The 23,656-nt window shown below is 49.0% G+C and overlaps 1 protein-coding gene and 1 long non-coding RNA gene across 8 annotated transcripts in view; one reads left to right on the top strand and one right to left on the bottom strand.

The window, feature by feature from the left end:
* ITPR2 (inositol 1,4,5-trisphosphate receptor type 2) overlaps positions 1-23,656 on the bottom strand; it is a 317,011-nt gene that overhangs the window by 269,865 nt on the left and 23,490 nt on the right. The window lies entirely within an intron of this gene.
* Positions 4,067-16,442, top strand: LOC142496255 (uncharacterized). Of its 2 annotated transcripts, none has more exons than XR_012801929.1 (4): positions 4,067-4,186; positions 5,499-5,621; positions 14,748-15,055; positions 15,481-16,442. It is a non-coding gene; the product is annotated as an uncharacterized LOC142496255 (long non-coding RNA). The 2 variants fall into 2 exon arrangements; XR_012801928.1 differs by lacking the exon at positions 4,067-4,186 and adding an exon at positions 4,203-4,578.

The raw sequence follows: 23,656 nt of genomic DNA, 5'->3' as shown, positions 1-23,656 counted from the left end.
TATATATATATATATATATATATATATACGTATATACTGTACGGGTGGAGAGAACATGATATGTGCAGTTTTCTATCAAGCGGCATATGTTTCCGCACACAGATAATCTGTGGTACTTCCATGTATCTGTGTTACCACAGCAGTGAAGCAGTTCCTGTACATGTAATTATTTTGTCATGTCTGGACAGTATAACACAACCTAAAAAGAACTATGTGCTGATCACTGAACGGTCCCAAAGGCCAATTCTGCGTGAAATCCAACTAAACCCCAGCGTTACAACACAAAGAAATAAGGGGTGTGCCCGGGCACTTCTGTATGTATTAACTCAGGGGTGCGCAAACTTCTTCAGCTGCGCCCCCCTGCCCGGCCGCCGCAGCGCTTGCGCCCCCCCCTCTCCCAATGACTCTGAGTCAAATGACATCGCGGGTCATGTGACGTCACGTGACCCCACCGCATCATTTGACGCCGCGTTGCCATGGCGACGCGTCGCCGAAGACCCGCAGAGAGAATGTAAGTGAGTTACAGAGGCCTCACGCCTCCCCCAGCATTTAATTTAAATGCCATGGGGGAGAGCGTGGGGCCTCTGTAACCGCCCGCGCCCCCCTACAAATTCTCACGCCCCCCTGTTTGCGCACCTCTGTATTAACTAACAGTATGTATGTAATTAACAGTCATCTTATTGTCAAACACAGCCTGTGCACACCTGTAACACAATAAACACCTGTTCATGCAACATATTGCATACAATACAAAAACTCCCAAATAATGAGCAGCTCCAGCCTCATCTATCAATCTACAGTCAGTCTTATAGACTCAAGACTGTAGTTCAAAAGAAACGCACTCAAAATCTCAATTAGTATGTATGTACGTCTTTATTTATATAGCGCCATTAATGTACATAGCGCTTCACAGTAGTAATACATGTGACAATCATATAGATAACAAATAATATAAATAACAGATAATACAAATAACAGGTCGTGGGAATAAGTGCTTCAGACATAAAAGTAACATTTCGGAAAAGGAGTCCCTGTTCCGAAGAGCTTACAATCTAATTGGTAGGTAGGAAGAACGTACAGAGACAGTAGGAGGGCATTCTGGTAAGTGCGTCTGCAAGGGGCCAAGCTTTATGTATCATGTGCATAGTATTAGCCACAGTGCTACTCATATGCTTCTTTAAGCAAGTGTGTCAAGGTGGATAGAGAGGGTGCTAGTCGGGTATTGAGGGGAAGGGCATTCCAGAGGTGCGGGGCAGTCAGTGAGAAAGGTTTAAGGTGGGAGAGGGCTTTAGATACAAAGGGGGTAGAGAGAAGACAGCCGTGAGCAGAACGCAAGAGTCGGGATGGTGCATAGCCAGAAATTAGGGCTGAGGTGTAAGGAGGGGCAGAAGAGTGTAAAGCTTTAAAAGTGAGGAGAAGAATGGTGTGTGAGATGCGGGATTTGATCGGAAGCCAGGAGAGGGATTTCAGGAGGGGAGATGCTGAGACAGATCTAGGAAAGAGTAGAGTGATTCTGGCAGCAGCGTTTAGGATAGATTGTAGGGGAGGCAGGTGAGATGCAGGAACGCCGGACAGCAGTTGGTTGCAGTAATCGAGACGGGAGAGAATGAGGGTCTGAGTCAGAGTTTTAGCAGTCGATCAACAGAGGAAAGGGCGTATCTTTGTGATATTGCGGAGGAAAAAGCGACAGGTTTTAGCCACTTTTTGAATGTGAGAGGAGCTGATCCCTGGCGCTCTGCCAGTCTCTGCCTGCTACCTCCTTTGCATTAGAGAGTATTATAACTGGCACTGGACTCTCCCTCCTTCTCCGCCAGGGATCATCAACCAGTCCTCTCCAATGAATGATACAAATGTATAAAACGCGAGTGGGAAGTTCTTAATCTGTTTCTGTGCAATATATATTTCATTAGATATACTACACTATTGTGAGTTCTCTTTGCTTTTCGAGAAAACACTGGATCTAACGACACATACTTCAGAGGCGGGTCCATCACAGCGCTCCCATCAGAGAGAGGTGGGACTCCTATATGCTATTCTAACTAGAAGCAATCTGTGGGTGTGACCAACACACCTTTATAGATAATAGTTCACTTTCACTATTGGCTGCACCATTATTTGTATTTCTTCACATATTTTCCACGTGATCAACAAGCGTTGCCCTTACCTGGAAGACGACGTTACAACACAAAACCTGCTTAGATGTTGAGCAATTCCTTTGAGGTTTACGATGAGTTTTATTGAATTCCTATAACTTGAAATAAGTCGAAGTATTTGTAAACATGGCTGTTCTCGTTGCTGCTAGCATTTTAATAAGAAAGGAAGGGCGGTGCTGGTTCTTTCTTCCAGGTAGTAACACAGGAGGGAGAGGGAGTAGGGGGGGACAATACCTTTAATTGGACCGACAAGTAGTTGATCTGTTACAAGCTTTCCAACCTCTGTGGGTGGGGGTAGGACCCGAAGAGGTTTGAAATGCTTGTAACGTATCAACTACTTGTTGGTCCTATAAAAGGTATCATACCTCCTCCTCCCTCTCCCTCCTGTGTTACTACATCTTAATAGGAATCCTGCCGTGATCCCATTACCTGGTGAATATTAACCCGAGAACATATCTGCAAAGCGCTTCTTCTGATCTCAGACTAAGTGGTATATGCGTCTAAACAGAGAAGATGACGGAGCGGTCTGGCAAAGAGAGAGGGCGATATACAGACTGTAACAAAAACATCCAATCCACATCGTTTAGACCGTTACAGTGTCGTGGTCGGATCGCCCGCACCTTCGCATCATCTTATCCTTCCTGGTGTCATCACGTGACGCTACTGACGCCCAGCTACTGGAAACGAAAGTGGAGGGGGCTCTTCCGTTTGGATCTGGCTGGTCCATCAGCCCGGTGCCCATGGCGTGCCTGGTACGTCATAAGGACGCTCTAACCGATAAAGAAGCCGAATTTCTACAATAAGTTTTTTATATAACGTGAACCGGGGGTCCTCTGCTGTCTTTTGCTCCGGCTCCCGAGAAATAGACCATTTTAGTTGCCAGTGTTACTGTACTTCCTGTGCATTTAAAGGTCGTCCAATAGGAAGCTGCAGTGTCCTGCTCCCCCCCCCCCACCTTCCTATTGGCCCGCGGGATTCGCAAGTGTTAACGGGCCATTTTGATTTCCCTGAAAGGGTGAAACACTGGCAACTAAAACCCGGTAATGTGGGATTTAAGCACATCTTAGGCTGCATCCATGCTGGCGAAGACCGCGCGGAGGCGTGCACGTGCGGCGCGATCACGTTGCCCTAAGACAATGATCACGCCCATAGACCGCGTGCGCGACAGCAGGAGAGGGTGCGCGGTGCGCGAGGAATCAGTTCAATCTGATTCCTCGGCACGACGGGCAGGTTACGTGAGTTGGTCGCCCCAATGAGGGTGAACCAGCTCCGTGACGTTACAGACACGCCCCTAGACACGTCCCCGCCACGGCGCGTCTAGCTTGGCCACAAAACGTGGGTGACGTCATTCGTGCGCACACCTCCGCACGGTCTTCGGCTGTATGGACGCAGCCTTAGATCAGTGATTTAAAAGCAGGGTTGCTAGCTATAGTCTGATGACTAAGCAATAGATTAATTAGGGGTTTCCCGGAGCAAATATTTTCTAACAGGGGGCCACAGTGTAACCCCCCCTCCCCCCCACAGCCCCTCCCAACAGCTCAGGTTTTCGGTTATCCCTGCTTCAGCACAGGTGGCTGAATCAGTCCTTGCTTCAGCACAGGTGGCTCAATCTGCGACTGAGCCTCTGATTGAGCCACCTGTGCTGAAGCTGGGATATCCTGAAAACCTGACCTGTTGGGGGGGCTCGAGGACTTGAGTTCAGCCCCCCTGGTCTAAGGGGTCACTCATCAAAGAATCGTTCAACATTTGACAAACTTTTGGTCCTCACATTTTTCTCAAAGAATCTTGTAATATTTGCACGGCTTCCAAACACCAACAAAATAAACAGAACGTGGTCATTTTCATCTGTAGCCGGCATGTGTTCCTATAACCGAAATGGTTTATCTATACACGCACACACAAGTTCAACGACGGGACAGCCAGAGGCTCCACAAAACCATCAAGATATGGCAAGCTCGTACAAAATAAGAGTGTTTACAGAGTTTCAGCGCAATCTGGCACGGCGAGCGAGAGGTCTGGTGTGGTGAAGTGAGGTCAGTGTGTCAGGAATCCGACATGAAACTGCCCCAGTGAGAGCGGCGTTACGTTTCTCAGGCGAGGCCGTGAAAGCGGCGTTACGTTTCTCAGGCGAGGCCGTGAAAGCGGCGTTACGTTTCTCAGGCGAGGCCGTGAAAGCGGCGTTACGTTTCTCAGGCGAGGCCGTGAAAGCGGCGTTACGTTTCTCAGGCGAGGCCGTGAAAGCGGCGTTACGTTTCTCAGGCGAGGCCGTGAAAGCGGCGTTACGTTTCTCAGGCGAGGCCGTGACAGCGGCGTTACGTTTCTCAGGCGAGGCCATGAAACGCAGCTGCAGCCCAGATCATTAAGAAGAAGCCATTGCAAACAGCGACACTGGCCTCGGGAGGCATCTTGGCACATAATACCATCGGTGTGTTACTAAATGCTTTGGATATCTTCATCCAAGGCCAATATAAGAAGGGTGGATTGTATCTATTTCCCTGGAGATGACTTAACCCATTGACTGCCAGAAGGGATAGCCATGTATTGCGAAGCACAGGTGTTACAGTTCACAGATTAGTCATTATATTCATGTTCAGCTTCTAAAGCCGTTTAGCGGAGCTCTTTACAGTCAGAATGCTGCGCCCTGTTACTGTAATACTACAGAGTAGGGGGGTGCAATCTTTTTTCCCCTGCGCCCCCCTGCCGGCTCTCCCCCGCTCCTCGCGCCACCTCCCTTCCTTATCCTGGCCCCGGCGTTCTGATGTCACGACGCCATGGCAACTCCAGAAGCCGTTTAAGCCAAGGTACATGAAGTTTACAGAGGCCTCCGCCGCTCCCCTGGCATTTTATTTAAATGCCTTCAGGAAGCGCGCGCGGGGGCCTCTGTAAACCCCGCGCACCCCCCGCAGAGAATCTCGCGCCCCCCAGTTTGCGCACCCCTGCAGTAGAGCAAATAACAATACCACTTGTGAGCGCATTCACGCCTGAGACAGGTCCATGACTTTCCCCATTATGTCTGAGCACACAATGCTTCCACTGCAGCCAGGGATTCTGGGTAATGACATGCAAATGATCACTCACAGTGCCTGCCTGCCGCATTACACAGCTTTTCAGCACAGCTTGGGTTAAAGAAGTGCATAGCTAGTTACCCTACTTACAGACAGCTGTTTCAACCTTTTGGGTCTGATCAGTGTGAGTTGGTTACTGTCCTTGCAAAGCGATGCAGGTCCACAAAGTAAGTGTGTAAGGATTCTCACGTTCTACACAAACCGTTCACTCTTAGGTCACCTTAAAAGTCCTGACTGTGAAGATCTCTTAATCTGACTGGTCACATGATCTTCCTCGCAGAACTTTGGCCGTCAGTGCAGCAGAAGAGGACCCAAGATGCATTTAGTGAACCCCCGAGCCGAATCATCAGCGATCAATTACCGGTAAATGGATCGATCAGCAACTTTAGCCAATCACTTGTCGGTGTGTAGATTGAATTTATTTTCTTCAATATGTGCATCAATACAAACGACAGCCTGAACTGCAGCTTTAAGTGAATTAAACTAGAATGTTCTCCAGCACGGGGAAGGCAGATCCACAGCAGACTGAATCGGGGCTTTAACAATGTCGAACTGATGAGACGTTATGGACCAGGATCTCTTGCTTCGTGCCAACTGTACTTGAGCACTTGTTACATAGATAGACAATGCTCACATGAGCTATATACTCTGCACACACATATCAGTACTGCAGAATACTGGGGACAGTACTTTCTTAAAAAGGTGTGCGATCAAAATATTCCAAACATCAATGATAATTATTCTTAGTGTGTAGCCAAGATACAAATGTAAAAAAAATATTTTGGAAGGTGGGTTGAACCTTTAATACACTCTCTCGGGCACCAAAAAACAATAGATTGTAAGCTCATCCGGACAGGGCCTGTGTCTGTAAAAATCCTACATACAGTGCTACATACTGCACCCTATATTGTACTGGTGAAGCGCGTTGAGTCCCATTGGGAGAAAAGTGCTATATGAAATAGTTATTGTTATAAAGTTATTATCTTACCTACAGTATATTCATAGTGCTTTATAAACGGTACGTAACCACTGATAATCCCTGTATAACTCAACGCTTTCTGACCCTACAATATACTGCTGGCCTATCCGGTACAGAGATATCACTGTACAACCACAATCAAGTAACCAACATCTCTCTTTCTCGGGTCTTTCCTCCCCTCCCTCACGTTTTCAGCATCTCCTGGCCTTTAGCACCAATGCCTCTCAGCTTTTAAGTTTAAAAGCTCATTGGGCAATGAACTGCAACCCTTGGGTTCCCCGGGCATGCCTAAAGGGTTCCCTGTAGTTTTCAGGTTATTTAAAGATTGTACCAAATGCAGAAAAATTTACAATGCATCTTATCTCAGCCACGCTGTCAGAGAGGGTTGGGGTTCCTCAGAATTTCCCATTGGGTTCCTTAACCAAAAAAGGTTGGAAACCACTGATTCTAGATTCTTGGAACACATCTTTCCTTTCATAATGCAACACAAGAAGGGCTACCTGATTCTGGAGGGCGACCTAACCACCATCCTTGATCACTCAAAAGATAGAGCAAACACACATAACAAGGAACACCCTCCTCTACAAGAAACTCCAAAACACTGAAGGCCATATTGACAAACAAAGCTCTCCTAGACTCTTGGAGAATAGCAAACCCAACCGAGAAGTTACACCTATTTCTCAGCCCCACATAACCACTATTCCCGCATAGATTACATTTTTATCGCACATGACCTAACGGAATATTATCAACGCAGATATCGAAACCCACTCCTGGTCTGACCGCCCCCAGTAATCACCCATCTGAAAGGCATCAAACAAGCGACAACTAATTTTAGATGGCGGATTAATGACCTTATGCTGGGGGTCCCTGAGGTTACAGAATCGATCTCCGAGTTCTAGCAACATTATTTTAATATTAATGATAATGTCCAGGTATCCATGGTTACTCTATGGACTGCCCACAACGCCATTATCCAAAGTAAAACTTAGAAGTATAGCCTCACATAGAAAAAGAACAAAATAATTGAAAATTAAAAACTTTATTGCCACATTGGCAAAACTTGAGCAATCACACCAGAATTCACCTTCCGCTAAGACTAAATCAAACATTGACAGGCCTAGAACAGAACAAAAAAAACATATGCAGAGAAAGGTATGAGCTGGACCAACCAGCTATTTTATGATAAGGGAAACAAATCAGACAGAATATGGCTAATAAACTGCGCAACAAAATGTCCAATACAAGCATATATGCACTAAAGGGATCCAACGACACAATTACACATAGTTCAAATCGACAGTAACAAAGAATGTGTCAATTACTATAGCACCCTCTACAACTTCAAAATAATCCCACTGGAGACCGAAATCTCTGAATATCTCGACCCCTGTAACCTTCCAACTCTGCCCAGGTCGTTGGGCTATGCCCCCCATGGAATATTGAGCCAGTCCTGATATAATGACCATGGAAAAACTAATGAGTCTCCTTGATGATCAACACATCAAATTTACGGACATTTGGGGACCGTGGATATCCCATAACACTCAGATCTGAAATAAGGGGACAGTAGTCCCAATGAACAATTAAAGGGACCCAGCCCTCTGTAACCCCTGCGCGTTTTGCGATCTGCCTGGAAAGTACTGAGGAATATTTATGCTCGTGATGCAGCGTAATAAGGTGGCCCTTGCATTAGGTGGTCCGTAGGTCTTTCCCAGGGCACGGGACACAGGTACGGTCCGATAATAAGATCAAGGTTCTCATATTGCATTGACCCCATCTATACTCATGAACTATAGATCTATAATGTTATTGATGTGTATCTATTACCCTCCCCCCTACCCTTTCTAATTTCTGCATCCCCCCCACCCTTCCCTACGGAAATGAGAAGGTATATTCGAGTGACTGGAGCTATAATACAGTGCTGTAAGTAATCATGTCCCCCCTTTATTTTGGGCATTGTAATCGTGTGAGCACTGCTGGCTTAAACGGTCTTCCTTCCTCTTCTGTGGATTATTCACTTCACAGTGCAGTTGTCAAGGCGATTCCTTGGCACTTGTACTGGTGTTTCTGCTTTAGCTTAATTCAGGCAAAATGACGACTGAGCTTTTTTTGTGTCTTGGTCTTCTCCTCACATCCTGCACGCAGAACGGGCCAAGTCTGAGGGGAAAGGGGTGTCCGTTCACACAACACGTTTTTGTTTCATTCACATGCAGCTTTAAAACATAAAAGTGTCATATTTAGCAATCAATGAAGTGTTCTTCTCATCCTACAATCCAGGTAATGAAACAGCTACTGTACTGAAAAAACACACTATATATCAGGGGTCTCAAACTCAGTCCTCAAGGGTCAGCAGCAGGTCAGCTTTTCTGGACATCCCTGCTTCAGCACAGGTGGCAAATAAAGTTGCCACCTGTGCTGAAAGTAGGGATATCCAGAAAACCTGGCCTGTTGGTGGCCCTTGAGGACCGAGTTTGAGACCCCATGCTAATATACATAAATATGCCTACCATGCATGCATCCCTAAAGACCAGATTTGAAACCACGGGGACAGAAAGAAACAAAGCCCCCTTTGTAATATACTGGGAGGGCAGAAAACATGCAGCACAGAAGAGCACAGTAACACTGCAGCAAAGTAGTGTCTGTTACACTGCAATACTCAGGGACTTGTAACATTGTCTGGCAAAGAGTGCTGCTCGTGTAACGTTAACGTGACCTCCAGAGCTGGAGGATGACATTGATGTGATGCTTATAGTTCTTAGGCTGCGCTTCTAGTGCTGGCTGCGGTGACTGCGACGTCGCGCAGCGCCCTAGCAAGTACATGCGGTCCGTCGCGGGGGCCACTCATGGGCGTGAGCGCGATGGCGCTGCAGGGCGAAGGAGCGGTCGCGATCGCCGGTAGTCCAAAGATTGTAACTTTTTCGGCGATCGCCGTGTGATGTCAGCGGCACGTGAGCGGTTTAGCCACACACCCCCCCCGGTCGCCCTCTCTCGTCTCCTGCACTATAAGCAGATATCGCTATTACAACGGCGATGGCTGACGTCACATGGTCCCGGCGCCTGCACTATAAGCGTAGCCTTATGTGGTACCGCTTCTGTTACTTTTATAGGGGGTGCTGTAACACTTTGCAGATATCTGCTTGTATATTGTATGTATACTGTATGTTGTATGTATGTATGTATACTGTATGTTGTATGTTGTATGTATACTGTATGTTGTATGTATGTATGTAGGAAATCGCACCTTTCTGCTGTGCTCTAATACAGGGGCTCCCAACTCGAGTCCTCAAGAACCCACAACAGGCCAGGTTTTAAGGATACCCCTGCTTCAGCACAGTTGGCTCAGTCAAAATGACTGAGCCACTCATTGAGTCACCTGTGTTGAAGCAGGGGTATCCTGAAAACCTGACCTGTTGGGTGGTCTTGAGGACTGGAGTTGGGGACCCTGTATTAAAGCACAGCAGAAAGGAGCGCTTTCCTCAGGGAAATAAAGAGCTTTATCCCATTGCTGGGTTACACATATTGTGCATGAGAACCCGTAAACCAAACACATTGCTGACATCAGGGGTGAGCAAACTGGGGGGGTGGGGGGGGCTCGCTTGCGCAAGATTTTTCTGGGGAGGGGGGGGCGCGGGCGGTTGCAGAGGCCCCGCACTCTTCTCCAAGGCATTAAAACTAAATGCCGGGGGGTCGAGTGAGGCTTCTAGAGATGTAAATGGTGGTCTGAGCGAGCAGAAAGAGGACACGTTCCCCGGTCAGCCCTCTGTGCCAAAAACAATATTGGACGTACGGAAGACAAACTATTAGCAATCCGGTCAGTGAAGCAGAAAAGCTCACAAAGAAAGAATAATGCAGCGTCCATACTTAGCGCAACCACGCACGCGACGTGGACAAGAGGCCGCGCCTCGGAGGCCGGCCATAGAGCGCGCGATTGCCGGGCAGACAAAATGATTTGATTTTATCGTGCGCCGGCCGGGCCATGTGAGCGGTTCAGCCAATGAGGGCGAACCAGTCACGTGATGTCACGGGCACGCCTCCCCGTCGCGCGCGTGCGCCTGGTATAGCCTCAGCCGGAGGATCTCTGCTGCTTATCCTGCGCGGCTCTGCAGGTGCATGTCGGTGCTCACAATGCAGAAAACTGGGTGACATGCTGCAGCGGCTGCGAGGGTAACGGGACATATCAAAGTCCCAGCAGACACGCACATTTTCCTTGTGGCTCATCCCCTGAGGTAGGAGAATGCTAAACATATTTTGGATGATGGGTTGGGCCTGTAAAACATCCCCTATATTATGTACAGTACATGCGTGTGCTCTATAAGTGGGGTGTAACCACTGATAATCCCTGTATTACTCAACCTTTTCAGACCCTACAATGACTGCCGGACGATTCCGACACTGCAGGGGTGGGCAACGCTAGTCCTCAAGGGCCATCAACAGGTCATGTTTTAAGGATAGCCCTGCATCAGCACAGGTGGCTCAATCAGTGGCTCAGTTGAAGGCTGAGCCACTGATTCAGCCACCTGTGCTGAAGCAGGGATATCCTGAACATCTGACCTGTTGGTGGCCATAGATGACAGGCGTTGCCCACCCCTCCGATACAGCGATATCACTTTTACACCACCATCAAGTAACCACCATCTCTCAGTCTAGGAGAGGGAGCGGGGCTGATAGGAGAGGGAGCGGGGGCTGATAGGAGAGGGAGCGGGGGCTGATAGGAGAGGGAGCGGGGGCTGATAGGAGAGGGAGCGGGGGCTGATAGGAGAGGGGGCTGATAGGAGAGGGAGCGGGGGCTGATAGGAGAGGGAGCGGGGGCTGCTAGGAGAGGGAGCGGGGGCTGATAGGAGAGGGAGCGGGGCTGATAGGAGAGGGGGCTGATAGGAGAGGGAGCGGGGGCTGATAGGAGAGGGAGCGGGGGCTGATAGGAGAGGGGGCTGATAGGAGAGGGAGCAGGGGCTGATAGAAGAGGGAGCGGGGGCTGATAGGAGAAGGAGCGGGGGCTGATAGGAGAGGGAGCGGGGGCTGATAGGAGAGGGAGCGGGGCTGATAGGAGAGGGAGCGGGGCTGATAGGAGAGGGAGCGGGGGCTGATAGGAGAAGGAGCGGGGGCTGATAGGAGAGGGAGCGGGGGCTGATAGGAGAGGGAGCGGGGCTGATAGGAGAGGAAGCGGGGCTGATAGGAGAGGGAGCGGGGGCTGATAGGAGAGGGAGCAGGGGCTGATAGGAGAGGGAGCGGGGGCTGATAGGAGGGGGAGCGGGGGCTGATAGGAGAGGGAGCGGGGGCTGATAGGAGAGGGAGCGGGGCTGATAGGAGTGGGAGCGGGGCTGATAGGAGAGGGAGCGGGGGCTGATAGGAGAGGGAGCGGGGGCTGATAGGAGAGGGAGCGGGGGCTGATAGGAGAGGGAGCGGGGGCTGATAGGAGAGGGAGCGGGGGCTGATAGGAGAGGGAGCGGGGGCTGATAGGAGAGGGAGCGGGGGCTGATAGGAGGGGGAGTGTGGGCTGATAGGTGGGAGAGGGAGCGGGGGCTGATAGGAGAGGGAGCGGGGGCTGATAGGAGAGGGAACGGGGCTGATAGGAGAGGGAGCGGGCTGATAGGAGAGGGAGTGGGGGCTGATAGGAGAGGGAGCGGGGCTGATAGGAGAGGGAGCGGGGGCTGATAGGAGAGGGAGCGGGAACTGATAGGAGAGGGAGCGGGGGCTGATAGGAGAGGGAGCGGGGCTGATAGGAAAGGGAGATGGGGCTGACAGGAGAGGGAGCGGGGGCTGATAGGAGAGGGAGCAGGGGCTGATAGGAGCGGGGCTGATAGGAGCGGGGGTGGATAGGAGAGGGAGCGGGGCTGATAGGAGAGGCAGCGGGGGCTGATAGGAGAGGGTGCGGGGGCTGATAGGAGCGGGGGCTGATAGGAGCGGGAGCGGGGGCGGATAGGGGCTGATAGTAGAGGCAGCGGGGGCTGATAGGAGAGGGAGCGGGGGCTGATAGGAGCGGGGGCTGATGGGAGCGGGGGCGGATACGAGAGGGAGCGGGGCTGATAGGAGAGGCAGCGGGGGCTGATAGGAGAGGGAGCGGGGGCTGATAGGAGAGGGAGCGGGGCTGATAGGAGAGGGAGCGGGGGCTGATAGGAGAGGGAGCAGGGGCTGACAGGAGAGGGAGCGGGGCTGACAGGAGAGGGAGCGGGGCTGATGGGAGAGGGAGCGGGGCTGATAGGAGAGGGAGCGGGGGCTGATAGGAGAGGGAGCGGGGGCTGACAGGAGAGGGAGTGGGGCTGATAGGAGAGGGAGCGGGGGCTGATAGGAGAGGGAGCGGGGGCTGATAGGAGAGGGAGTGGGGGCTGATAGGAGCGGGGGCTGATAGGAGAGGGAGCGGGGGCTGATAGGAGAGGGAGCGGGGGCTGATAGGAGAGGGAGCGGGGGCTGATAGGAGAGGGAGCGGGGGCTGATAGGAGAGGCAGCGGGGCTGACAGGAGAGGCAGCGGGGGCTGATAGGAGAGGGAGCGGGGGCCGATCGGAGAGGGAGCGGGGGCTGATAGGAGAGGGAGCGGGGGCTGATAGGAGAGGGAGCGCGGCGCAGTGAGTAAAGACACTGGCTCTGCAAACAACGACACCGAGTTTCAAGCCGGGGAACCTGGTTCATTTCCCAGTGTCAGCGCCTTGGGACCTTGGGCCTAGTACCTTATCTCCCTGCGTCCATCATAGATTGTAAACTCCTCTGGGCAGGGACCGTATCTATAAAACCTCCAATGTGCTGCATCCCGGGCGCTCTGCACTAAATTGTGACGCGCTTTGCGTCCCGTCGGGAGAATGTTTATTTTACTGTGTATTTGTGAGCAGCGCTGTGGTCATTAACACGAGATGCCCACACACGGATATATAAGAATGCCTCAACTGTGCTTCCAGCTTTATAAAGAACAATGATTATATTATTGCGCGGTTGTCAAGTGTCGGTTTCGTCCCAGGTGCCACTGCAAAGACACACTTTGTGAAGCAGGTTGACAAACGAGGACATTGTTGGCCTGGGAGAATCCCAAAGCCCAGCAGGTGTGGTGAGCGTCTCTCAGTCAGCCTTATTGAGGGGTAGATTTGGGGGTCCGGGTTGCTGGCAATGTTATATTATCTCAGGACGTACTATGATTTAATCTTCGCAGTGTAAGCATGAAAGATAAGTCAATATTGGGACATTTACTGACACAACATGAGGATAACAGAATGAAGCATGAAGGTCCGTACTGGGAGGAACCTGCTTTTATGTGGTGTGATGGGGGTAATGATTGCACAACTCAATGGCGCCTATAACAGACGCTGTGAGGTCACTTTGCTGTGGGCAAGGAGTCGGTTCCATTAACCCCTTCACTGCCGTGGTAAGAATGGCACTGGGGACCCCGATAAACGTTCCCCTTCCTCCCGCAGCCGCTGGGGCTTCTGTTTCTTCCCGTGTTAGCTGCATTTGCTCGTCGCCACTCCCAGGGAATCCCGGGGCACGCTAATAACTGGCAGGGGGATCTGAATTATTACTTTAAAATAAAGTATTAAAGAGAAAGCGAAGAAGAGGAGCCCAGCTCATTTCTCTCGAAACATAAAATCTCCCCCTCCCCCTGCTGACTGGGAGGGGGGGGGGGAAGAGCAGACATCATCGGTGATAAGGGGGTGAGGATCAGAATGGCCCTCACTGCTCGTGCCCACATGGTCCCTATCTGCCGATGATCTGTACAGTCCAGAGGGGCATGATCTACTTTGGAAGCCCCCCCGCTGTGTTGCTGTAGCAGGGCCTCGTCCCCACTGCTCACACCTGCGCGCCCGACGACGTGCGTGGCGTGAACAAGATGCGGCTCTCTATGTGGCTGGCCCCAGTCACTGCGTGCGCGCCCGTGATCCAGCGCGAGTGGCGCAACCACATTTTGAAAAGTCAAGAAACGTGACTTTTGGCGCAGTGGCCGAGTCACAGCGGCGCTCCAGGCAATGAGGGCGAACTAGCTGTGTGATGTTATGGCCACGCCCCTCTCTGCCGCGAGTGATCTGAAGTCCTCAGATCGCTCGGGTGAAGGCCACGCCAGCCGCACCGTTGCGCGCGTGCTCATTGGGGCAGTTCCTCCCACGTCTCTCTCACATATACAGAGGCGACCCCCGGACAGAATGCATCCCTCCCCCCTTTTGGTAAACACATATCTGGTCTCCCCTTCGTATTGCACTAAGCATGCTGTGTGCTGAGCTGGGTTACTCCACCAGCCCTTGCCCTTGTCAATCAATGGGTACTTCCATATTTGTGTAAGTGCAATTGTTTCTAGGGGTCTTGTGAAAACCCCTTAATGTTGCATTTACCTTTTATCAATCACACGGCCTAACCTGAGAAGATGTTGAACATACATTATAATGAATCAACATCAAACATGGTAGAGAAGTTGTTATATGAACGAGTGTTTTCCCTTCTTTGAAACATATGTGCTGAACGGGCTGTTTGTTTTAATGGGCTTATTTGGCAACCTTACCATGCACAGTACGTGGAACATGTTCTCATTGGTATGTGTTTAGTTCGTGACGTTTTTTTGTCTTTTTTTAAAGGGAATGAGTGAGAGAAAAGTGTATAAGAGATAAGGACAATCTAGCTTTGTACATCATGTCCGACAAACTGGGTAACTGAAAGTAATGAAGAGACGTCATGAAAGAGGAAGTCATTCCACCAAACTATCCATAATCGTGTCCATTTCCGGAGAAGACACGCCACCAGTTACACTCCTGGCCGTGTCCTTTAGAACAGGAACTATCTGGCAATCAGACACATTGAACATCAGATTCTATCTTCCAACTCCTCATCAGTGAATCAAAACATCCGCGTTGCTATTTACCAGTTGGCAACCCATTTTAATCTGGTAAGTAATCATATTATCTCTAACTGTCCATGAAATGTCTGTAAATTGAATATATAACCTCTGTTCATTTAATGTAACCATGTATCTGTCATCATAACTCTGTGCCCAGGACATACGTAAAAACGAGAGGTAACTCTCACTGTATTACTTCCTGGTTTAACATTTTTATAAATAAAATAAATAAATAAATAAAACCCAAGCCAGCCCCCCGCACACACTCCCAGGGGGGCCTGTAAAATTCATACACAGGACAGGTCCCACCGGACTAGACCAGAAACAGGATAACAAAGGACAAAAAAGTCAGAACCTAGTTTTATAGGAAGTCTATTAATTGCCACTCGTAACATTTCCTTTTATTATACTTCAGATAAAGGGCCTTGGTGTAAGATTTCCACACTTACAGCTGTTATTGTTTGCGTTTGTAGGTTTCAATGGTCACCTCGACTTGAATCCGAAGAGAATAACAATAAAGTCGCTTGTACAAAGCAACAAAACGTTCAGCTGGAGACATAATACCGGGCTGAATTACTCTGGGCAACAATGAAGATGTTAGCCCCAACAGCGTGTTATCCTAAATGGGGTCAATGTATCAATTTACCACAGTCTCTAGTCTCAACCGCCCCACCCCCCCAGTATAGCACTAACTCATTGCCCCTAATCTGAATACAATTCCATGTATTATCTGTTTGCTTAAGAGCTGGAGATATCTGCAGTTTGCGGCACAGTCTTATTCAGGGCTGGACCCTGTAGAACAGGAGTGGGCAACTTCAGTCTTTGACTGAGCCACTCAATAAGCCACCTGTGCTGAAGCAGGGATATACTGAAAACCTGACGTGTCGGTGGCTCTTGCGGACTGGAGTTGGCCACTCAGTCTCTAGCTCGTAACTTTGTAACATGTTATTTAAAACTCGAGAGTACAGTGAGGGCTTTAGACACGCCAAGCCTCGGGGCAAAGTGAAGATAAAAAGCATGAAATGCCGATATAATTACAATTTGTCATGTTATCTTTGTACTTGTTTAAACAGAGGAGAGCTCAGATTCAGAAATCCCTCCATTTCCACTCCGCAGTTTGTTTTGTTCAAAGTATTCTGATTTCTAACTCAGCGCTGCGCAAACAGGGGGGCGCAGGATTGTTCTGGGGGGACGCGCGTGGTTGCAGAGGCCCCGCGCTCTTCCCCGAGGCATTTAAATGAAATGCCGGGGGACCGTGTGAGGCCTCTGCAACCTGTACTGACCGGGGTTCAGCCGGCTTCTGCTCACATCGCCATGACAACAAGGCATCAAATGACACCGCGGGGTCATGTGACGTTCCGCGCCGTCATGACAAAGCGCGTCAAATGATGCTGCAGGGTCACGTGATGCTACCTGACCCTTGGCGTCATTTTACGCCGGGTTACTTGGGAGGGGGGGTGGGGCGCGAGTGCAGGGACCGAGACACATAATAATAATAATATGTTCTTGTATAGCGCTGCTAGTTTTACGCAGCGCTTTACAGAGACATTTTGCGGACACAGTCCCTGCCCCGAGGAGCTTACAATCTATGTTTTTGGTGCCTGAGGCACAGGGAGATAAGGTGACTTGCCCAATGTCACAAGGAGCTGACACTGGGAATTGAGCAAGGCCATTCCTTCTCCCAATGGGGGGGTGGGGGAGGGCACAGTCAAAAAACTTCTGTAAACACTGTTACAATACTCAGGAAATAGTATATTACCACTTCAAGGCTTCCTTCAAATAGAATATAGTAAATGAAGATAACCCCCAATTGTAATTGGCTTAGTAGTATGGAAGTTCACAGTAGCCATCAGTGACATCACCAGGAAGCCGGGAAAGATAATCATGAAGCCGCTGGAGAATTGGAGGGCACCAGAGATAAAAACCAAAGCGCCCGTGTCCCGGAAACAGCCAGGCTCAGACAGGACAAAGAATAATAACTAATACCAGGGGAGTTCCTATTTTAAAGAGTATTTTGTCATTTTGGCACGATATCTACACCGAATCGTAACTTTCTTATTTAATGCTATAAAGTATATTTTTTTGGGGGTTGGGAGGGGGGGGGGGGAATTATATTTGTTTTTGATTTTCTTGCTGGACTATTTCAAAGCTGACTTTCTCTCACTGAAACAATAATGGTAGGGATGCTACACATTGGGAGTACAGAAAGTTTATAATAAGGCTAAAAAAGCCAGGAACTGCTATGTTGGCTGCAGACATGATAGAAATATTCCTAATAACTGCCTGCCGAGATGTTTTCGAGGTAACAACGCCCCAGTGGGTTATATTGCATAATCCTCCCTGCCATTTGCTGCTTTCTAATTGAAACAAGTTGTCAACTGGAAGGGAGACTGCAAACAGGGACACTTTCTACTTTCTACTTCTTGGTAATCGTCCAACACATTACTCCATACTTGTCTTGGCTCCAATATTATCCATGGCGACCATGTTTATATAACAAACAAAAAAAACACACCTAGGCCCAATCTGCATATTCTCCCCAAAACAGCAGACACGAGTATCTCATCTATAGCGTGATCTATATATATTTTTTAGGTCCCCCCTCCTCCTTTACATCACGTGACCCGCAGCGTCATTTGCCGTCTCGTTACCATAGCAACCGTGACGTCACATGACCCCGCGGTTGCCACGGTCACGCGTGCTGAAGCCGGCAGAATCCCGGCAGAGGCCTCGCGCGGTCCCTCGGCATTTAATTTAAATGCCTAGGGGGACAGCGCGGGACCTCTATAACTGCCCGCGCCCCCCTAAAAAATCTCGCGCCCCCCAGTTTGCGCCACACTGATCTATATCATCTACGGCTTCAAAGGCAGAGAGACCACCACTGATGCAATAAAACTCCCCCTATAAAGGGACAGGAAGGGAACCCGCGCACAGCGGGGCGGAGGGTTCGATGGTGGAGTACTTTCATATCAATGCGCCTCAGCCTCGCAGATCGCTATTCGCCTACTCACCTGGGGCGAGTGGCAATTTATGCCAGGCGAGTTTGTGACTGTTTACTGGCCTCCGTCTCTCAGAGCGCCGGGAAGTCTGTCCCGGGCCCGGCTGTGAACATGGGCCCGCCCCCGGCGCTTCAACACCGCAAATTAGGCCCCGATGGGAGTTGAGCCCAACTTTCGGTACCTTTCACCGGCTAGAGCCTGGATCCCCAGCAATAGGTGGGGCCAGGGGGTGAGAGAGGGTGGGGTCTGAGGGAAGGGAGAGTAACAGAGGGAGGGGGTCAGAGAGAAGGGGGAGAGTGAGAGGACAGTGGAGAGAAAGATTACATTAATTGATAAAATCCTCGCTCCTTTAATGAAATAACTGAGCATCTAAAGCAGGGGTTCCCCGGACCCCCCTAAAGTGTTCTGTGCAGGTAATTTGAAAATTGTACCAAATACAAAATAATTTACAATGTATCTGATCCCAGATTCGCTATTAGAGAGGGTTGGGGTTCCTAAACAATGCATCTGATCTCAGACGCGCTATTAGAGAGGGTTGGGGTTCCTTACAATGCATCTGATCTCAGACGCGCTATTAGAGAGGGTTGGGGTTCCTTACAATGCTTCTGATCTCAGACACGCTATTAGAGAGGGTTGGGGTTCCTTACAATGCATCTGATCTCAGACGCGCTATTAGAGAGGGTTGGGGTTCCTTACAATGCTTCTGATCTCAGACACGCTATTAGAGAGGGTTGGAGTTCCTTACAATGTATCTGATCTCAGACGCGCTATTAGAGAAGGTTGGGGTTCCTTACAATGCTTCTGATCTCAGACGCACTATTAGAGAGAGTTGGGGTTCCACAGAATTTCAGATAGGGTTCCTCAACCAAAACAAAAAGGTTGGAAACCACTGATTTAAAGGGTTAACTAACCATATGTGCCACTGCCGCCTGACAGATCAGCGTTATGATAAAGGTAAGCAGGGGTGGGATGGTAATTTTTTTGTACTTATCTGCAAAGCTGTTGTACCTAAAGTCTGGTACATGTACCCGTGGGACTGTACATGTAGCCCGTGGGACGGTACATGTACCCTGTGGGATAGTACATGTACCCCGTGGGACTGTACATGTACCCGTGGGACTGTACATGTAGCCCGTGGGATGGTACATGTAGCCCGTGGGACCGTACATGTACCCCGTGGGACCATACATGTACCCCGTGGGACCATACATGTACCCCGTGGGACTGTACATGTACCCCGTGGGACTGTACATGTACCCCGTGGGACTGTACATGTACCCCGTGGGACTGTACATGTACCCCGTGGGACCGTACATGTACACCGTGGGCCTGTACATGTAGCCCGTGGGACTGTACATGTACCCCGTGGGACTGTACATGTAGCCCGTGGGATTTTACATGTAGCCTGTGGGACTGTACATGTATCCCGTGGGATTGCACATGTACCCCGTGGGATTGCACATGTAGCCCGTGGGATGGTACATGCAACCCGTGGGACTGTACATGTAGCCCGTGGGATGGTACATGTAGCCCGTGGGATGGTACATGTACCCCGTGAGATTGCACATGTTATTTTATTTTATTTATAAAATATGTTACCAGGAAGTAATACATTGAGAGTTACCTCTCGTTTTCAAGTATGTCCTGGGCACAGAGTAAAACAAAATAATACATGGTTACAAATACAGTTACATAAATGAGCAGGGTATACATTATATACGAGACATTGCGTGCACAGTTAAAGAAAATATATATTATGGGCGTATGAAACAGTTACAGACCAGATTAAAATGGGAGACAGCCTTAGATTTGAAAGAACTTAAACTGGTGGTGGATGTGAGAGTCTCCGGTAGGTTGTTCTAGTTTTGGGGTGCACGGAAGGAGAAGGAGGAGCGGCTGGATACTTTGTTGAGCCTTGGGACCATGAATAGTCTTTTGCAGTCTAATCTCAGGTGATAAGTGCTGCGTGTGGTAGGGGTGAGGAGCTTATTCAGGTAGCTGGGTAGCTTGCCCATGAAGAATTTAAAGGCAAGACAGGAAAGGTGAACTTTGCGCCTAGACTCTAGTGTTGACCAATCTAGTTCTTTGAGCATTTCGCAGTGATGTGTGTTGTAGTTACATTGGAGAACAAAACGACAAATTGAATTGTAGAGGGTATTAAGTTTGCTAAGGTGGGTTTGAGGTGCCGAGCCATATACTATATCTCCATAGTCAATAATAGGCATTAGCATCTGCTGTGTGATACGCTTTCTGACCAGGAGACTTAGGGAGGATTTGTTCCTGTAAAGTACCCCTAGTTTGGCATAGGTCTTGGTTGTCAGGGTATTAATGTGCATCCCGAATGTTAAGTGGGAGTCAAACCATAAGCCCAAGTATTTAAAACTAGTGACAGGGGTTAGGGTGGTGTTAGCGTTGGTTCTAATCAGGAGCTCAGTCAATGGAAGCTTTACAAATTTAGTCTTGGTCCCAAATACCATTGTTACAGTCTTGTCAGTGTTTAAAAACAGTTTGTTTTGGGAAATCCAGTTTTCGAGTCTCAAAAAGTCAGACTGAAGTATTTGTTGAAGGTCAGAGAGGCTATGGCTGTGTGCATATAGGATTGTGTCATCTGCATACTGTACATGTGTATTGAGGCTTCCTTACAAGCTGTGGGAAGATCATTAATGAACACTGAGAAGAGTAGGGGCCCCAGAACAGAGCCTTGCGGGACACCACAGGTGATATCCAGGGGGTTGGAGTTAGAGCCTGAGATGGACACATGTTGGGATCTTCCTGATAGGTAGGACTGAAACCAGTTTAAAGCATGCTTCCCTATTCCAGAGCTCTGGAGTTTGTTAAGCAGGATAGCATGATCAACTGTGTCAAAAGCCTTTGCAAAATCTAGGAATACTGCACCAGTGAGTTGTCCCCGTTCCATTCCACACTGGATTTCATTGCAAACTTTTAGCAGGGTAGTTACGGTGGCGTGTTTGGGACGAAAGCCTCATTGGAATTGGCTAGGGAAATTTGTCTTGGTATAGAAATCGCTTAATTGGGAGTGGACACATTTTCCCATGACTTTGGATAGAATTGGGAGAAGGGAGATTGGCCTGTAGTTTGAGACAGTGTTTTTGTCCCCACTTTTGAAGATTGGGACAACTCTGGCAGTTTTCCAGGTCTTAGGGATATGGCCTGCAGACAGGATAGAGTTGACTATGGACACAATTGGTTTGGCAATGGCAGGGGCACCAAGTCGTAGGAACCTAGATTGTAGTAAGTCAGGTCCACATTGGCTGCTTAGTTTTAGTTTGAGGAGCGCTTGTATAATCTCCTCTTCAGATACTGGGCCAAATTGAAAATTGTGGGCAGTGTTGGGAGGGGGTGGGACTATAGGGGTACTCCCAGGATGAGATTCAGGTTTGTGGTTTGGGCTGCGTTTCGCTAATAAGTTAGTGGCACACCCCACAAAGTAATCATTGAATGCATTTGCGATGTCAGTGGGGTTTGTCAGAGTAATATCCCCCTTAGTGATATTACTTAGTTGTTGATGGTTAGGAGGCTGGAATATATTGTTGATAACCTCCCAGAAGTTAGCTGGGTTTGATGTATTTTGGTGGAGATTGTCAGAGTAATATTGTGCTTTTGCATGCCTTGTTTGCCTTGTGCACATGTTCCGCAGGCATCTGTAGTGATTGAGATCCTTGGTAGTGCCAGTTACTTTGTAGCTTTTCCACAAGGTATCCCTGAGCTGGTAGAGTGCAATAAGGTCAGTTGTAACCCATGGAAGGTGGCCCCCCCGTACCCTTATTTTGCGTAGTGGAGCATGGGTATCGCAGAGTTTTAAGAACTCAGATTGGAAATAGTCGAGCGCAGAATCAGGGTCGGGAATTAAATCGATTCTGTGCCATGGGCAGTTGGTAAGTGTGACGATAGTGAGGGTTTGGCCCGGGATTAACGGGGTTACTCCCCAAGGGCCCCCCTCTAACCTCGCCAGGGAGACAAGGGGTTAACTGGGCTGAGGCCCAGAACTGTGACTTAACCCTTGTTAAATAACATGAAAATGCTTATTCCCCTGTGTAAATGATGTTGTTGCTGGATCAGGGTCTGCATAACCAACCCACTGGGACTTAAGGGGTTAATCTTATATGCAGTGCTGAATAAACAGTTACCTGAAAACTGGTAATTTGGTAACTGAGTAAGCCAGGACCCTGAGCCTTGGGGTACAGCCTCCGGGTCACCCCCCGAGTACACACATATTAAAAATATAACGTTGTCATAAGAGAAACATATATTTTTGATAAAGTGACTTTTTGTAGTTTTTGAAATACACAGGCAGAATGCTAATGGTGTGCTAATGTACAGGCAGAATGCCTGTCTTTGTAATGCGTAAGGAACCAAATGGTGCCTCATATGAGTATTCACTGGAAGTGTATATCAACAGAGAGGTGTGATACATTGCCCTGATCAATAGGTAACTGACCTAATTGGTTATGCGAAAAGCAAATGCCCACTTCAAAAGGTTTATTGACGTGGCCGAGCGTCAGGTGTCCCAGAATGCAGTAATATATCTCACCTGACTGTGTGTATTACGGAACGGAAGTTATGCAATGATTTGCAGTAAATATGAACTTTTGGTTAAGTCTGAGGAACCCCTGTGGTGATGAGCAGGAAAGGCTAGAATTTACAAACCTGATCATCAAAGACTATTGGGCTAATTGCTTATGCTTGGCCCAACGGACAAAAGGAATTAACCAGAGGAAGTGGAACTCTTCACACTGTCCACCCTGCTTCAAAGGGTTTGTTGATGGGGGGGGGGCTACCCCAAGCTGGAAGTCCCAAAATGAGCTTCAAAAGCTTCCAAGGGACATTTGGTAGCCGTCTCGGCATCTAAGGTTACAGATAGAGGGACAAACGGTTTATAAACTGCTGTCCACCCATATATCCTTTGTCTTCGTTTGCTGAATGATTTCCTGATTGCTGGATGAAACTGCCAGTTCAGATGGGACTGTTTTCATTATTTTCATCTTTTACGTAAGTGTCTATATTTTGCCTGTTATTGTATAATCTGTTGTGTTCACCTTTATCAAGGAATAAATCACTTTATTATATCTTAAGTCTCGTCCCAGTTCAAACCCAGGTATATATATATTTATATATAGTTTGGGGTGTACAATTACAGCCTGTCGCAAGCTCTCGTGACAGGCTTGTAATTAACTGGTGGCAGCGGCGGGATTGAACTGGACCTGGATTACAGTATTCTGCGGGGTACTGTGATCCAGTGGGAACTTGATGGTAATTGCAAGTTCCTGGGACTAAAGATATTGAACACACAGTGTACAACATATAACACAAGATATGGCACCTCCTCACTGTTCCCCTACTTGTGAGAAGCATTTCCTCCAGAACCAAAGTGCCGGCCATCCGTCTGACTGGAGCCGGGCACTGAGACCAGAGGAGTGCATCAAGTCGGCGCGGGGAGCAGCAGCCAGCAAGGCTGAGAGAGAGACAGCAATCGGTGAGCATGAAACCCGGCAGGCTGAGCAAAGATCCACAGCTGCAGCTGCTGTAACCATCACACCGCCCGGAGAGCAGGGAAGGGACCCAGCTCCGGGACGGCAGAGACTTGTGGAGGGAACGGGTGGTCTTGGAAACCACGGCAGTCTTGCACCAG

Source organism: Ascaphus truei, chromosome 5 (genome assembly GCF_040206685.1).
Source record: "Ascaphus truei isolate aAscTru1 chromosome 5, aAscTru1.hap1, whole genome shotgun sequence".
Classification (NCBI taxonomy): Eukaryota; Metazoa; Chordata; class Amphibia; order Anura; family Ascaphidae; genus Ascaphus; species Ascaphus truei.
Note: the sequence above shows the minus strand (reverse complement) of the source record. Positions and strands in the feature narration are given on the sequence as shown.